Source organism: Anolis carolinensis, chromosome 1 (genome assembly GCF_035594765.1).
Source record: "Anolis carolinensis isolate JA03-04 chromosome 1, rAnoCar3.1.pri, whole genome shotgun sequence".
Classification (NCBI taxonomy): Eukaryota; Metazoa; Chordata; class Lepidosauria; order Squamata; family Dactyloidae; genus Anolis; species Anolis carolinensis.
In genome coordinates this window covers 104,672,843-104,690,845 of record NC_085841.1, presented here as the reverse complement: position 1 = coordinate 104,690,845, position 18,003 = coordinate 104,672,843, and positions in this window count along the sequence as shown.

The window sequence follows — 18,003 nt, the reverse complement described above, 5'->3', positions numbered from 1 at the left end:
GGGCCTTAAGAAGCATTGTTAATAACAAGGCAGCAGGAGCCGACGGGATCCCAGCTGAGTTGTTTAAAATCTTGGAAGGTGATGCTGTCAAGGTGATGCATTCCATATGCCAGCAATTATGGAAAACTCAAGAATGGCCATCAGATTGGGAAAAATCAATTTATATCCCCATACCCAAAAAGGGAAATGCTAAAGAATGCTCAAACTTCTGTACAGTGGCACTTATTTCCCATGCCAGCAAGGTAATGCTCAAGATCCTGCAAGGCAGACTCCAGAAATACATTGAGCGAGAGTTGCCAGATGTCCAAGCTGGGTTTAGAAAAGGCAGAGGAACCAGAGACCAAATTGCCAATATCCACTGGATAATGGAGGAAGCCAGGGAGTTTCAGAAAAACTTCTATTTCTGCATTATTGACTATTCTAAAGCCTTCAATGTGTGGATCATAATAAACTGTGCCATGTTCTTGGTGGTATGGGGATACCAAGTCACCTTGTCTGTCTCCTGAGAAATCTGTATAAAGACCAAGCAGACACAGTAAGAACAGACCATGGAACAACAGACTGGTTCAAGATTGGGAAAGGAGTACGGCAGGGCCGTATACTTTCACCCTCCCTATTCAACTTGTACGCAGAACACATCATGCGACATGCAGGGCTTGACGAATCCAAGGCTGGAGTTAAAATTGCTGGAAGAAACATTAACAACCTTAGATATGCAGATGATACCACTCTGATGGCTGAAAGTGAGGAGGAGCTGAGGAGCCTTATCAGCAAGGTGAAAGAATAAAGTGCAAAAGCCGGGCTGCAGGCCAAGATTATGGCAGCCGATTGATTGATAACTGGCAAATAGAGGGAGAAATCGTGGAGGCAGTGACAGACTTTATATTTCTAGGCGCAAAGATCACTGCAGATGCAGACTGCAGCCAGAAAATCAGAAGACATCTAATTCTTGGGAGGAGAGCAATGGCCAACCTCAGTAAAATAGTGAAAAGCAGAGACATCACACTGGCAATAGTCAAAGCAATGGTATTCCCCATAGTAACCTATGGATGCGAGAGCAGGACCATAAGGAAGGCTAAGCAAAGGAAGATAGATGCTTTTGAACTTTGGTGCTGGAGGAAAGTCCAGAGAGTGCCTTGGACCACAAGAAGATCCAACCAGTCCATCCTCCAGGAAATAATGCCTGGCTGCTCACTGGAGGGAAGGATATTAGAGGCAAAGTTGAATTATTTTGGTCACATCATTAGAAGTCAGGAAAGCTTGGAAAAGATCATGATGATGGGGAAAATGGAAGGAAAAAGGAAGAGAGGCTGACCAAGTGTGAGATGGATGGATGGTATCCTTGAAGTGACTGGCTTGACCTTGAATGAACTGGGGGCAGTGACGGCCGACAGGAAGCTCTGGCATGGACTGGTCCATGAGGTCACAAAGAGTCGGAAACGACTGCGTGAATGAAGAAGAAGAAAGTGCAAAAGATTTCATAAACAATTCTTTATTTTCAACTTATATATTAAAGTCTCGTGTCAATTTACAGGACTAAAGTTACATATCTGAAAATCATCTGGAGATTGTATTAATGTACCTTGTGAGGAGAAGTTGGAAGCTACATATTGTCTCCAGGATTAAGTTGCACACCAAACAGATATATACAAACATTTAAAAATTGAATCCTGTAACAAACATATAAAATTAATGGTAATACAGGGATAGTGATAGCGTATTCAGGCATGAACTGTAAATCACAAGAGTTTGTGAGACTTCCCTCTCCCCTTTTAGGATGCATCACATTTACATCAATTGGCGGCAGCGGTGGGATATCAAAATAAAATTTACACCACTGAAATGAGAATGGGATATTTGCAGCCTGGCAGTCACATGAGTCCCATGAACTCTACCTTTGAGAGCCTTAAAGTGACCTAAATCCTAAGCTACCCCCATTTAAAACAATCAGATTTTGGATGATTTTGGCTAATGTGATCTTCAGGGACCACAAAAGTTATTGGACTCCATCCCTAGACAGTTGCCCACCCCAGTTTTATATATCTGGCATGCCTTGTTTTCTGATAAATATCTGGAAAATCTAGCTACGCCAAATGCCAAAAAACACTGTACTAACATAGAAACTCACATACATCCACAGTAAAGTAAAATTAATTTCATGGCTGCTTGTTCTATGCAGAATTTTTGAAGAAAGTATTTGAAGTCACACTTCACATTTTCCCCTAGTAGCCTTTCTTTATTAAATCTATATGCTTCTGTTACATTAAAAATTCATCTGGACAGAGTTACACAGATATGAGTTCAAGATGGTTGGAAATGGCACTAAATATCTGAATAACTTTCAGTAAAATGGATAGAAAATTCTTATCCATAAGTAAGCAGCTGCCTAGAAGAGTAAAGGGTAAGTATCTTTATAGTGTCAGGTAATCCTTCCTTCAAATCAGCTTTTTCTCAGGGTAAATTTCATCCAAAGAGGTTCAAAAGTTACATTTCTAAGCTATATGGGATATTTCTTGACCATGACTTTCTCTGTTCTCCTCTCTCTGGCTCCATGTTTATTGCCTTCAATTATTTTCCCCAATCATACAAGATTAAGTGTTTTTATACATAGTAAGGCTAAATTACATTTTCCATTTTTGACTTGTGTGTTGCACTGGGAGCCTCTTCAGGCTTCTTTTAGCTTTTTACTGTAGAGCTATTGACGATACAAACTGTACCTGCACATCTTTATTATTTCCTTATGACAACACAGGTGACACTTCAGATCTGAATGATCCTTTCATTTTGAGATACTGTCTACACCTGGTCAGAGTCTAAACACGTACTTGATATAAATTTGTTACAAAATTGAAGTGTCAAAAACGCTTTCCAATTTCTCATATCAAATGAGATCTGATATAGCTGCTTAAAAAACAGAACTCTTTAAAATATGACTTCTGCAAACCATTGCAAAACACTGTAAATCATCTCCAAGCCTATGGTGACCTGAATCACTTTATGAGTTAAGGAATGCCAGTGTTCTCTGTGGACTCCTGGGACCAAAATGAAGAAAAGGAAGAATAGAAAAATGACGGAAACAGCAGCAGACATCCTATCCTCACAGAAAATGAGTGATATCTTCACCCAAGGCCCTCAAACCAGACAAGGTCTAGGATTTTATATCGGTTGCAGCAGCACATAGAGAATAGTTTGTAGAAGTTAACCCTCAAGTTGTATCTAAAGGTACATGGACTCCGAGGGGCATGTGTTACAATCCAATTTCTTCAAACACACACGGAGAGGGGAATGTGTCTCAAACACTGAAAAGGTGATAGAGAAAATTAATCTCTAAGAATCAAGATTAATGTTCTCCACAGATGAGCTGGTTTCATTTGTCAGATATTTTCTTTTCAGTTGCATTGAAAAAAAAGGGAAACCCACACTGAAGAATTTTTTGAATTCTCTACCAGTTTTGTTGCCATTGATATCTCCTAACCCTCCATCCATTCTGGAAGTATAAGGGTTCCTTTGGGGTGTTATGGAAAAGATATGATAAAGAAATATGAGTGGTATCCTTGCTAATGGGGAACTCCCTCATCCTGTAAAAGATTTTTTAAAAACACTGGAATATTCCTTTGCCCCAGAGCAATTAAGTAAAACAGAAATTTCTTATATCATATATCACATGGAGAATTTCAAAAGATTATTTGAACATGACTGCCATATTTTTGATCCCATTATGCCTATTGACAAATTTTCTTAAAAGGGGCTTCCCTTATTGTTCAAATGATACATTTGGTCAGGATTTCTTTATTTATTGTATTTTATGGCACCTTTCTCCCATCATTGATGCTATACCTTCATCTTCTATACCTTAAACTACTAGCTCGGGGGGGGGGGTCATCTTTAGCCCATTAACCAGACCAATTCTATATAAGCACCCTGTGAGAAAGATGTTACCTTTTCTGACCTACATTATAGATCCTAGCTGAGCTTCTGTTATTGACTTTATCTAATTCCCAGGTGTTCAGAAGAGATTTGGCTCTTGACTTTCCATTTCAACTTTTTTTCTACAAATCCTCTCTTTTTTCCTCTTTTGAATACTTTGTACAGTGACTTTATAATTTGCAGACATTATTCAGTGAACAGGTTTGAAACTAAAATACCCCTTCCCCTGAAAATAAGACACACCCTGAAATTAAGTCCTAGCATGATTTTTCAGGATGCTCAAAATATAAACCGTAGTCCAAAAATAAGACTTAGTTGCAGTTAATAAAAAGTCAGTTTAAATAGTGTCCACTCCGGGCAGCTATACATGCAAAAAAAAAAAAAAGTAAAATCAGTTGGCAATAGAATGCAGCAAAACATATAAACCCTCTTCCAAGGAAAGCAGACACCTCCCCCCCAATCACGCTCAAAAGACCCCAAGAACCCCAAAACAATAAGGATTGACAAGTGCCAGGCTCTCACATACAGATCAGGCAGTCCTGCAGCATCACTCCTGTCACAGGTCCCTTGACTTTCCAGCTGCTCTCTTCCATGTTCCACTGCGGCCAAGTGTAGCAGTTGGCTCACCAGAATTAGTCACAATACTAAAATATAATGGGCTGTGAAGTGGAGTGGCACCACTCCAATCTGTGTGTGAGAGCCTGGCACTTACCAATCCTTATTGTTTTGGGGTTCTTGGGGTCTTTCGGGTATGCTTCTTTTGGGAGTGTCTGTTTTCCTTGATAAAGGGTTTATCCACTATTTAGTACAGTACAGTAAAGTATATAAACAGATGAACAAGAAACATGATGGCATGACTATATTTGAATAAATATTATTTTTTGTTCAAGAATAAATGTTTATTGCTGTTCATTGAAAAATCTCCTGAAAATAAGCCCTAATCCATCTTTTGGGGAAAAAATAATATAAGTCCCTGTTTTATTTTTCTGGAAACAGGGTACTACATCCAAACAGAAAGACATCCATCTCTATCAAGTAATTGTTGATGAGAAGCCTAAAACTTTTGAAAAAGTTAGCTCTAGTGCATGTAACAAGAGAGCATTCAAAACTTTTTATCAGTCATTATAATCAGTTCTCAGGAGATGTAAAGATATAGTATAGAAAATAACACTGTATATATAGAAAATAATGTTATATATATATCAAGAAATTGGCATAAATGAAAAACTGGTGTTCTTGTCTAAGCTATGAAAATATATATATTTGTTTATTTTAAACTGTTTCAGAAAGAGATAATGGGGGTGGGGAATAGGTATTTCTTTTGTTCTTTCCAAATATTTGTTGGAAATCTAAAGAAAAAGAAAGAACCTTTTATTACATGTGATGGATATATACAACACTATTTGGAAGAGGCGTTAAAGACAAACATTCAGTTGAAACATTTTTGTTTTGGACTAATGGAAGATCAGCTTTAAAAGAAAGAGGAAAAATCTCTTGTGTGTGGTAACTGTAACTGGAGTGATTTTTCACAAAATAGAAAAGAACATGAGGAAAGAACCAGTGTGAATAGAATGGATGATAAAATATCATGACTATGCAGATATAGACAAATTAAGAATGCTTTAAAGAAAAAATGGAAAAGATTTTAAAGAAGAATGGAGCTTAGTAATTGAGTATATCAAGAAATTAATCTAATTAATTTTAGATTTTGGGTAAAATATGTAGCAGTGCTTATATTTAGAAGTAATATTTAAAGTAGAAATATGTATTGGTGTCATGAAAGTTTTTTTTTATAAACTATGGTGGAGAAAGAACTAGTATATCTACAATTACAATCTGGCAAGTTAGAAGAGACATATCCATTTTTGTATAGTTTAGAATAGCTATTGTAGAGGTGGTATTTTGTAGTATGTTAGTTATAGAGTATGTACATCTATGCAATTTTTGAAGGCTGTGACATTTGTCCCCCCACCACCCTTTTGGTGTTATTTTTCTGTACCATAGTTTTATATAGTTAAAATATACATGTTAACAAATAAAACAAAACAAAACAAAGAACTTTCCAAGATTTAGAGACTTTGTAGACATGATGGACAGAAGTGTTGGAGAAAATAAAGCTAATAGATTAGCCTTTCAGTATATGGGGACACTTAGAATGAGTCTACATGGGCATGAAAACCCAAAGTCACCCTGAGTTGACTCCTGACTCCTGTTCCTATACCTTCAGTGAGTATCACAGCTTATTAATTATATCAGCTTTGCCCCACTTCATGCAAATCTGGGGGATATTCTGGAGTTTGCTTGAAACTCTGGCATATCATGTGGGTTCAGGGCAGTTTAGACAGCTGCATAAGGTCAAATTCAGACTGGTCCATTGTCTAGATGGGAAACTGATGCTATCATCCTTTCCCTGCACTGATGAGAACAGGGAAAAGTGGATGGATCATGCTCATATAACTGTCATTGCCATAGAGCTGTGTGTGAGCCCCTGGCCATTGTGGTCACTCATTCTTCTTCCTGATCACATGGAGTTTTCTATCTTACTGGGAACAGAAACAGCAGTAAGAAAAGTAAGGTGACAGTCTAACAGGGTTGATGTAGTCTCAGCCTAGCTGGACCATAATGCTAGCACACCACTGCAGCAGGTTTGGCAGAGTGTATTGGGCTGTCTCTGGAGTCTGCCTGGATCATTTGTGCTCCAAACTAGCTAGAAATTGAACTTGCCCTTAGATCTTAAAAGTTTACATTTGAATCTATTTGAAATTCTAATGCTAAATTAGGGTTGTTACTTATTTTTCTGACACACCCCTTTTCTTTAACAGCTAAACTGGTAGACAGGCTAAACCAGGCAGTCAGAGTTGGATCTATTACATTGGTTTGTGTACATGGCTAGGATGCCTCCTTGCAAAATTTTGGAAGCATACAGTCCGTATTTATTTTACTAAAGTTTCATGTCCAGATTACTTAATATATTTGAATCTCTTCAGACTAATTAGGGTAGAGTCTGAACCAGTTAAAACCCACCTCAAATACTCTAGTTTTGACTTGAGAAGAATTTATTTCAAAGCCTTAGCTGTTGTTGTTGTTGTTGTTGTTGTTGTTAATAATCTTTATGCTTTTTGTTGTTGTGAACAGCTGGAAAATTTAGCCAATGGGTTAAGTCTTTCCTGGCAAATTTGGGCAAACAACACCATTTACTTACTTCAGAAGACTTGGTTTGAATTTTGGTCTAGAAAAACATTCATAGCCCATAATTCCACCCCACCCCACCCCCACACACCCACAAACACAAGCTGACAACAGTTTTCTGAAAGCCCCACTCCCTTTTACCAACTGGTTACAATTGCATTGTGTAGATTTGATTGTCTAGTAATTCCATAAGGTTACTTGGGTTTTGTGCTGCTGAAAAGAACTGGACTTTGACTTTGATATTCAAGGGTCATTCTGTAAGAATTCTGAGAAAAAATGAACCGCAGCAAAAGAGAAAGAAGGTTTGTTTATCAACGTTATAATTAGCTCACCTGATCCATATGAACCAAATTTTCTCAATATGTATTTTATTATACTAAGTCATGTGGAAACATTTCAAAATGATAACAGTATTATTGAGCTGAGATGCCATACTGTTTCTACAAACATATATCCATCACTCACAAACAAAATACTGTCTTGTCATTCTGTTATCATTTGAAGATACTTCCACATGAGTTCATATGGAAATTAAAGTGTAGTTGCCTACTCATCATCAGTTTCTCAAGAGCAGCCATTCCTGGTTATTCCTCCAGAATTGCCTATAGTTCATCAAGGATGAAATGCAGTATTTATAAAGATTTTTTTTTCTGAGCTCATGGTACATATGTTCACTGTCCTCATGGAAGACCACATGAACTTTATAACTGTAAAAGCTTCTTGAGCAAAAATATCAAGCAAAAGCATTCATTTGCTATTACTAGATCTTCAACCAATTTTTAAAGAAATATATTTTTATTTTGGTCAGAATAAAGTATTCAACCATGAGTGGAAAGGAAAATCAGTAAGCCAGCAAAGGCAAATGTTGTGAATGAGTCTTCTGAGGCTGTGAGTAATAATGGTGAGATCAGGAGAGGAAGGAAGAATCCTCATGAATAGGGCTCGCTGGAAGATTTATATAGGAAGAGAATCAGGGAGATTGATGAGGAATCTTCTGAGGAAGATTTATGTGAGGATTTGGGAGAGGGTGTTGAGGTGGAAATGGATGCTGAGGAACCAGTGGTGACAGAGGAAGCTGGCATAGATTGGGCAAGGGCTCCGGAAGGGCTTGGGGAGGAATCTGGATCCATGGATGCTATTGATGCTGGAGAGGCTTGGGTATCTTCAGAGGCAGATCCCACATGGTCTGCCTGGAGGAATGAGGGTGGTTCCACAGGTGTGGACAGAGTTGGGTGTGGGCAGAATGATATTGATTCTGATGAAGAATTTGGGATGCCTGATCCAAGGGCATTGGCTGTTTGGAGCTCAGATTCTGATGAGGAGTTTGGGACACCTGATCCTAGGGCGTTAGAAGTTTGGGAAACCTAAATAAATTGGGGATGTTTGGCCACTATGCTTTGTGTGTGGCAAGGTGTTGCTAGGCGCCATTGGGTTTCCTGTACGTGATTCTGAACACTGGCTTGGGACTTTGCAACAGATGTAAGTTTGATCCGGGTTATTCTGCAACGGAGGGCTGGAATTGTGTGGGTTTCCCTGGACTGCATTGTTATTACTATTTTGCATTAGCTGCTGTTCGCCTTCGTTGTTTTGGCTTTCTGTGCCATTCCGTGACGTGGACCTTCTTTTGATGACTTCAACTCCTTGGACCTTGGACTGGAATTCGACTCAGCTTTGCTCTTCGCTCCCAAAATGTGTTTTGGCATCGTTCTCAATTCCATGGCTGCTTTCTGGTGCTGACTACTGGCTTTGCGCTTGACCCTGATGCTGGCTGCTTACCCCGACTTCGGACCGGCTTGACGACGCTTTCCTGCTCTGCTCCTTCAATTCCTGGCTTGGCTTTTGCTCCTGCAGCGGTTTGACACTGCTTGCTTATCCCGACTTCGGACCGGCTTGACGACGCTTTCCTGCTCTTGTGATGACTCATGGGCCATGTAGTCCCGTTCCTAGTACTATTGTGGCAGATGAAGAGGAAAACTTGGGTTTCCCACCGTTTCAGCCAGAATTGGAGCCCTTGCACCTGCAAGATGTTTGCCCACAAGAAGTCAGCCAAACAAGCCTTGAGCAGAAATCTCCCCCGTTTTCTCGCCGGGATAATTATAATCGAGATAGAGGCGCTAGGGAGGCGAATCACAGAAGCGCCAGGATTGCTGCCAGACAATTAGCTGATTAAGCCTGTTTCCCTTGGGAAATCTTAAGGAGTCATGCATCTGGACACAGTATGGGTTTCGTTTCTTGTTCCCCAGGGAAAGTGTTCCTTGGCGGGAAAACAAGATCCTATATAGGTGTTTACCCGCAAGGAAATCCTTGCAGAGTCAATTCGTCAGCTTTGGGAGTGAGATCGTGTGTGGACTACGCTACTCCAGTTCCCTGCTTCCAGGACCTTGCCACGGACCTTGTTCTAGTTCCAAGCCTGCCTTGTCCCCGGATCTTGCCACGGACCTCGTTCTTGCTTCTTGCCTCTTGTTGCCACGTATCAAGCCTTGTTTGCCAAGAATCTAGTTTGCTTCCAGCCTTGTTGTCAAGCTCCATTGGACTAAAGGACCCTGTCATTTCCCCACACTTTGCTTGGCAAAGTGTGTGTTTCGGTTATTGGATTATAACTTTGGACTCTAATATCTCATATTGGACATTGTTTTCCTGGACTATATTTGACCTTTCCTGAAAGGTCTACTTCTGAACTATATTCTTCACTTGTTTTTATTGACTTTATATATTCCTTTAATAAAGATATTAGATAGATTCTGGTCTCTGCGCATGGTTATTGGTGCTCTGCAGCCTGGGTTTTGACAGCTCTGCTCCTTTAACTCATGGCTTGGCCTTCGCTCCAGCAGCGGTTTGCTGCAGGCTCGCCAGCATCTTTCTTTTCCGCTTGCTTTGCTGCTCTCAACAGAGAGTTCTCCAGCCCGGTTTGGGTGTTTGTTTTGGTTTAAAGCTACTTTCGTACTCCTGAATTTTGGGAAGGTTTTGGGGACTTCGTAGCTGTTTGCTTTTGTTTGTTTCACCATTTCAAGCCCGTTTTGTGCTTTTGGGCTGAGTTCAAGTATTTTATGTTTAGTCCGGATTTTATCTCTAGTTAATCCGGATTATATGTCAGTTCGTGTTTTTGGCATTTCTTCTGTTTTAACTACTTAATAACACTGAAGTTTAAGTGTTTTAAGTTTCTGCTAATTCTTTGAACTATTTTTGGACTATTACTTTAATAAACTATATTTTGCTCTCAGTTGGCGTCTGACTTCTGACAGCAAATATTTCTTAATGAATCCAGTCTCTTGGGTTTGTGGCATGCCGTGATAAAAGACTTAATACTCAGCTTTACTGATTTAACAACTGTCATGTTACTTTGTGTTCCTGCACTATGCCAATGCAAAATTGATGGCCAGAATCCTATTGGGCAGTTCTGAATGTATAACCTAGAATTGTGTGCTTGTGATGAAAATCTAATCTATAATTACACTTACATTTCTATTCATGATCTCTATGTAATCCCTGATGCAGAGGGACCATGAAAGCCGATCACCAGCATGAGGGGGAACTGCAAGAGATGTCCTGCTTATGCTAGTTGCATCTGAGGTCACTCATGGAAGCAGATGGGATCAGTTACTTGCTTTCGAAGAGACAGGGGACCCCCCCCCCAATCGATCATAGTGGCTGCTTCCTGTATATTGGATTGGGGAAACTGGAATGGGATTCACTGCATAGTACCATGTCTGTAGACTTTATGTATACATAAATCCAATACAGAATTTTGGCCTATGCTTTGTCCAGTATAAAGAATAGATTTCTGAGCTTTGTGCCAGCCTTGTGTCCTGGAAAATGGATAGGGTCCACAGCCTTTATTCCAATGCGTGGTCAGAGGCAATCCAAGATTCAAGACGTAATCTGTCTAAGGAAAGGGCGTGAGCAAGGCAAATTCCAATGTCCATTCCAGAACGTCAAATACACAGAGTCTCATCAAAAAGTCTAAGTCCAAAATCCAAAGAGCATGGCCCAAGATTCATGACACGAGGGTCACCAATAAGGTTACCAGCTTTAGCTTTAGGATTACTTCCCACAAAGAGCTGTTACAAATGCCAACCCTTTATGCTGTTCCTTACGGATGTTAGGTCCTCTTTGAAGCTACCTGATTGAACCTTCTAGCTATATGACATCAACCCTAACCTGAAGCCAGGTGAGGGAATTAATGCCTGCTCTTTCTCCTAAAGAGCCTCATCCTGCTCAGACTCAGATGCCTCAATTCCTGGAGGGTCTTACTCTTGCTCAGCAGCAGCAATCTCTACAGTATCAGGTGGATACCTAGGACTCAGATTCTGCTGCTGGGAGGAAACTCTCCTCCCCATTCTCCATTTTGCCCCAAGGTCCCTGACACTTACCTACCATAAATAAATCTTACCAATGCTCTTACTTACTGAAGAGTCATCCAATCCCCAATATTCATGTTGGGAGAGAATTGAGCTGCCGACCTATCATCCAAGTTTGTCTGAATGAGTGAGACTAGATGTCTTTTTTGTTTATATCCTGTCTCTTAATTATTTTGTATCTCATAACATGAAGAGTTCAAAGTAATGCAAAAACTTCTACCTATTTGTGGTGATGTGTTGGTTCTGCTGAAGTTCCCACAATATATTTTGTCTTCACATGTGTTCCAATTATCCCCCAAACACTCGTGAGGTCCATGTCTCTGTGGAATACATTTCTCTATAAAGATTTCCCATTATCTCCTACTTTCTGCTAGAGAGAAGCAAAAGAGTGCAGCTATAATGAGGCTTGGCTCTATGGGGAAACTCCATAGCTTCTCCAGCTTTCCCTCTTCCTTCACATGGAACACTAAGATTACTGTAATATGCAAATCTAATGTGCACTCTAATTTTCACAATGTAGTTGGGGCAAAAAAGATGCACACTAAAATTGCATAAATATGGTACTCTAACAATTACACTTTTCACATGACATAGCAATAGTGAGGGAGAGCAGAAAAACAACTTGCTAGCTCTAAGCACTGAGCAGCTGGCTTTGCTCCCTTTACAGCCACTGAGCCTATTACCTTTTAAATTGTGCCACCACTTCTGCCATCATTAAATCAATGCACCAATTTATTTTGGCCCAAGCCCTATCAGAGGACCCTTGAATTTCCAGAGTTCATCTGTTTGACAACATGGGTGAAACAAAGAAGCTAAAAACATCTGTGCCTAAATCCTATTTTAATTCTTACTAAAGCAGAGTCATTGAATTAATTAGATTACTTATGTATGAATTGATCATTGAACAATTGGATGAACAGATCTATTGTGGTTAGCATTAACCAAAAGGATTTTAGGCCTGAACATTTATCCTCTCTCTATAATTTGTAGGCTAACTGCAGAGCTGGCCCAACATAGCGGCCAATGTAAGCGCCCACTTGTGGCGCATTGTCCCCGGGGGCGCCGTTGAGGCGTCCCCGCGGTGGTGGCAGTGGCGGGAACTATCGGTTCCCTCCTTGCCGAACGCGGAAGGCCTCAACTCAGTTGAGGCCTTCCGCATTTGGCAAGGAGGGAGCTGATGGTCCCCGCTGCCACCGCTGCCACCACCAACGAAAGTATATGCGTGGCCTTGGGGGGGGCACTAGGTTCTCCTACAAGGCGAAATTATGTAGAGCCGCTTCTGGCTAAGTGACAAGATGATCCTCATAGGGTGGAGAACTCTGGACTTGAAGATCTTGTTAGGCCTCAGCTCCAATCAGCCCAATGCTTAGGGCTACAAAGCAGCAAAAAAGAAGGGCACAAGTTCCTTACTGATACACATAGATTGTGATTCAGAATTTTTTATAAGGATTTAGTTGTACAAACCTATAGTTTTAACTTTTAAATTGACAAATTATTTAATATGTTTCCATGACTTACCATTTTTATATTTTAAACACTGACTTATTTCATTGTACACTATCCTAAGAACATTTAGTTATTTGGAACTTACATTTTGTATGAAACAAATTCATTAAGAAAATCACCCACCTCTAGATGGTATGCCACCAATTGATAGATAAAATTCTTTATTATTTCAAACACATTCTTAAATATTTCCTTGTAGCTCTTAGATTTATATAATGTTATCTAGACATCCAACAGCAATAACATCCAAATGAAAAACTGAAATATATTTTAAAAACAAAGTAGATACAAAAGCAGTTATCAGAGGTAATTATGACTGCTCATAATGTTTATGCTATGTACTAAAAAAATTATTCATGCAGAGGGAGGGAGTAGTTGATACTTTGGTATCTCACATTTGTGAACTGGGGAAATACTCACTGGCAGATGTAGAATGAATAGTTAAAACAGAGTTTATATTTATGTTGAGAAGAGAAATATCAGCCTACTGAAATTCTTGATCAGTTCAACATGTTGGCTGGGCTGCAGTAGCAATTGCTTGGCATTTTTTCAATAACATGGATTCGGTATAAATGAATTGCTTTTTCATCTTTTCTACCCTGTGCAAATTATCCATTAATCTTCAACAGAGATGAGAAGAATATTCTCTATTATTCATTTTATGGATGAAACATGAAATTATGTCAGGAAGAGTCATAAAGGAGCCAGACTTTTGCACAGTTTTCTCCTGGCATTTGATTTTCCCATAATGTTTTGGGAAAAAATATTCTGAAGAGGAATATGTAGGGTTTTGTGGGGGGGAAAAAGTGTTTCCTCTCCGGAGCCCATTTTTATTGAAGAATAAACTCATTTTTGTCCAGGAAGCATGTTTATTTCTTAACACAATTGGTTTTTGATATTTCAGGATGTTCCAAATCAAATAGAATAATAAGGATAATTATCCATTTCCTTCCACAGTGAGGTAATGACTTTAGCTGGTATTCTGTTCACAAATTCAAAATCTTTAGTTACAGATCCATAACTACTCTGTAGTTGCTATTGCCACTATCACAAAAGCCCTCTGAAATCTACAAGACAAGCCAATAAGCTTTAGGCTTGTATATTTTGGCTGGACCTCAATCCATTTCTGCTACCAAAATTCAGACCGGGGGTGAGGGGCAGTTCAATTTTTGCATGCTTCCCGAAAATGGCCAGCTGGCTGAATACCTGTTTTTGGTCTGCAGCCATAAAATGCAGCAAGATCCATCCCATTGCCGGCAATGGGGGAGGCTTCATGGGCTCCCCCTCCCAGAATTTTCAGGGCTATCAGGATAAAAATGGCCACACTTGGAGGACACATCTACCACTGCTGGCCCACCAAGTTTCAGAACATTTGGGTTATCCCCTGAGTTTTAGGAATTGTTTTCTTTTTAGAAATATTTTCTTTAAAAATTCTCAAAAAGGTATCCCCCACTGGCCCTGCACTGTGACTTCTCCAGGAGCAGCAGCAGGGCACAATTCCTTTCTTCTAAATGTCAAAGATGCACTTCCACATCAGCCAAATTATTATTATTATAAATTGAAATTAAGAAGGCAGAGAGATTGCAAATGATAGGTTTGGTCTAAGGCAGGTAGAACTTGATATTTTATTTCTAGCTGGCATATTCCTTTGGAAGAGTATTAACAACAATAACCTTTTATGTTCTGAATCAGGGATGATGGGTTCTGTTGGCTTGGCAAAGATTCCACAGAAACCTAACACTTTAGTTATTCTTATTATTATAGGCGGCAGCAGCCAGATGATTATGATGATTATATTATTTATTACTTGAAATTAACAAGGCAGAAATCTCCTATTAGCAGGCAAGGTGCAGAAGGGATATCTCCAAGCCAATGAGTGAGATTTTGAACATGAGAAGAAGGACTCCATGACAATTTCTTGTTTATTGGTGTTAGGTGATGGAAACATCAACCTCCTGCAACCCGATTGCCAGCTTGAACATACTCCCATCTTGGATTGTACATATATGCACACATTCACAAATAAAAGCCTAGGACTCATTAAATAATTGCTGTACTCATCATATGTATGTATCCTTGTCGTGGTCCATATTAGTCCAAAATTAACTTTAAAATGCACTTTTATCCTTTTTTCAGTTATTAATTTGTTTGTTCAGGACACAGTCTGTCATCCTCCTTCACTGCCTCTCCCTTGATTGTACATTTCAAAAACTTGTGCAGGAGTCAGATATCCCACTGAGCTCAAGATAAATTGGTATTAATAAACACATTGATTTTCTGTTACACTGGAGGGAGGCATTGTTAGGTTTTCCTCTGTGCTTAGACAAAAAGCAACTGTACTCAGCATGTGCATCTTTCATGGACTAGACTGTTAACATACATTTTAAAAATTCCTGTGTGTGTGTGTGTGTTGATAGATTTTTTTTCACCTAATGTATTTTATCTGGGTTTTTTTTTTGTCTATTTCCTTAGTAATAAAATGATGAAGTTAGGGACTCAGGACCCTTATGAAAGTTAAAAAAAACTACAAATAAAAATTGTATGGTTTTTTTTTACCTGAGAAAACACCCTTCTAGGAATGTCTAAATCTTCCAGCATGACTCTGTGGTTGATTTCTGATGGAAGCTGGCCATATAATCTCTCTGGAGGACCTAAAGAGGTATTATCTCTAGAAATCTCTAAGTCCCTCAGCATGGATGGAGAAAGTTGATCATACAGTCACACTGGAGGACCTAGAATGGTTTGTTACCGCTTTTGTTTTTTGTTACATCAAATTGCCTCTGGCTCTGCCCCTCCTCTGACCATAGAGGCTATAAAAGTGCATACTCAATGCAGTGTCATTAACCGTGTACATAGGTGACTGATTGCATGTACTCTATGCTTATAAGCATCCACTGATTGCTTCCATATTGATACAAGCAAATCAATGATCCATAAAAATTACTCTGATCATTCCATGAGTAAAAGAGGTAGCACATTTGGTGCAACTACCTCCCTTAATTAGTTTTAGTAACACACACTTGCACATGTACAAAGGGGGGAAGGAGGGAGAGAAAGCGAGAGGAAGAAAATGAGGAGATTTTCAAAGAATTATTTTTTATTGTTTTTCAGGTTTGCAAGCAGAAACTGAGAATTAATGTTTGTAATTGATGGCATCATGTATGAAAGCATTGTTGAAAGTGTGAATATAAATCCCTGTTCTAATATGTAATGAAGTATAAATAATGTTCCTTCCTGAGTAAGTGGAAATGTGCATTGTTGTCACTGAAATCTATCTGTTTAAAAAGCTGGGCTATTTACAAACAGCATGTAAATAATGGTGTAGGGGTGGATTCATTAGTTTTCTTTTGCAATAACTGATTGACTGGATTCCATTTTTCTGCTATCTTTGTTCTTGCACTTAATATGCCATGGCCAATAATCTTCTCAATGTCCTTTTCTGTTTGTGAGTTTTCTTTTTAGGTTATGTGAACATTCTGACTAAATGATTAATGATGAAAAATGTTTTGCATGAAATTTGTCAATGCAGACATCTTGATTTCTAGATACTCCTGACTTCCAACTGAAATGGTTGAATCTGGCTCTCCCATGCTATTATGGTCCCAGATGTGCACCACAAACAGCACTGTGGGGGAGGGTGGTCTTTAATGGTCTCCATAAAAGAAGATGCCAGAAGTATTTGCACATGCCTCTTTAGATCTTCAACTTCACAGACCATCCTCCTACTTCAGGTACAATGTGAGCTTTGCTGGTTGCTTTAGAACCTGGTTGAAATTGTTTCTTCTTTATCTTTTCTTGCCTTCTTGCTTTGAAAAGTTTAGCTTTGGTTGGTGTTGGTGAATAGGTGAACATTTGATAGAGAATAGAAAGAAGATAAGAGTTTTGGCATACACTTTGGAACTCTTTTGCTGAAGAGCAGAGTTTTGGAACTGCCTCTTTATGTCATGGAACCCAGGAGGTGGGAAAGGAGCCTGCCTCTAAGGTGGCCCTTGGAATTTTGCTCTCATATATAAATTCCTGGGATTTGAGGGAAGTGCCCTGGATATTCTGGTCAGGGAGTAACCAAACTTGGAGCTCTGGTGTTTCACTCATAGGAAGGCTAAGGAGGTCATCAATTGGTGACCCCTGGCCTCAGCTGATCCTGCATCAAGTTGTACCCTCTCTTGCTCCTTTCCAGGTCCAATACAAAAAGGTTCTAGGAAAATACAGTTTCTTTTATTTATCTGACTTTTTGTACCTGGTCTTGTTGTTTCATGGCTAGTCATCAAAACAAATATAGTTAACTAACATAAAAAACTACATTTTTTCTTACACTAAAAGAGACACTGGAATAAGAGGACAATTTCAAATAAAAATGAGCCAATTCTAAGGGATTCTGGTTATGCGTAAGCCTGTCCTGCCGGGAGGAATTTTTTCTCCTGATTGAAAGCCTTCTTGTTCCAATAGAACCCTCCTCTGCTGGTTAGTCTCAGAAATCTGTCAAAAGACCAATTTACCAGCACATCTATGGACATATATTGATTTAAAAGCATTCAAACAAGTGTACTTAGCTGGTGTGGTGCATAGGAATTTTAATTTTAATTTTTTTTAAAGAGGTTTTCAATCTTAAAGCAAAGGGATGCTTTTCACTCATCTGTTACTGTATCCCTTCAAATCTTTTCCATTTTATGGCAACCATAAAGTTAATATTTTGTGGCATTTTCTTGACAAAATTTATTCAAAGGTGATTTGCCCTTGCCTTCCTCTGAAGCTAGGGGAGCATGATTTGCCCAAGTTTATCCAATGGGTTTGTAATATGGCTGTGTGGATTTGAATCTTGGTCTCCAGAGTCAGAATTCAATGATAAAACCACTGGACCACGATGACTCATAACTTCACAGCCTATTTTTGCAAACTATAATGGAAATTTTGATTGAATCTTAAGCAAGAGATCTTTCCTCTAACCTTCTTTCTGATTGGGCTAGAATTTTTCCATATCCTTGCTCAGCTCATAGAAACCAAGCCATTCCTTAAATTAATCACT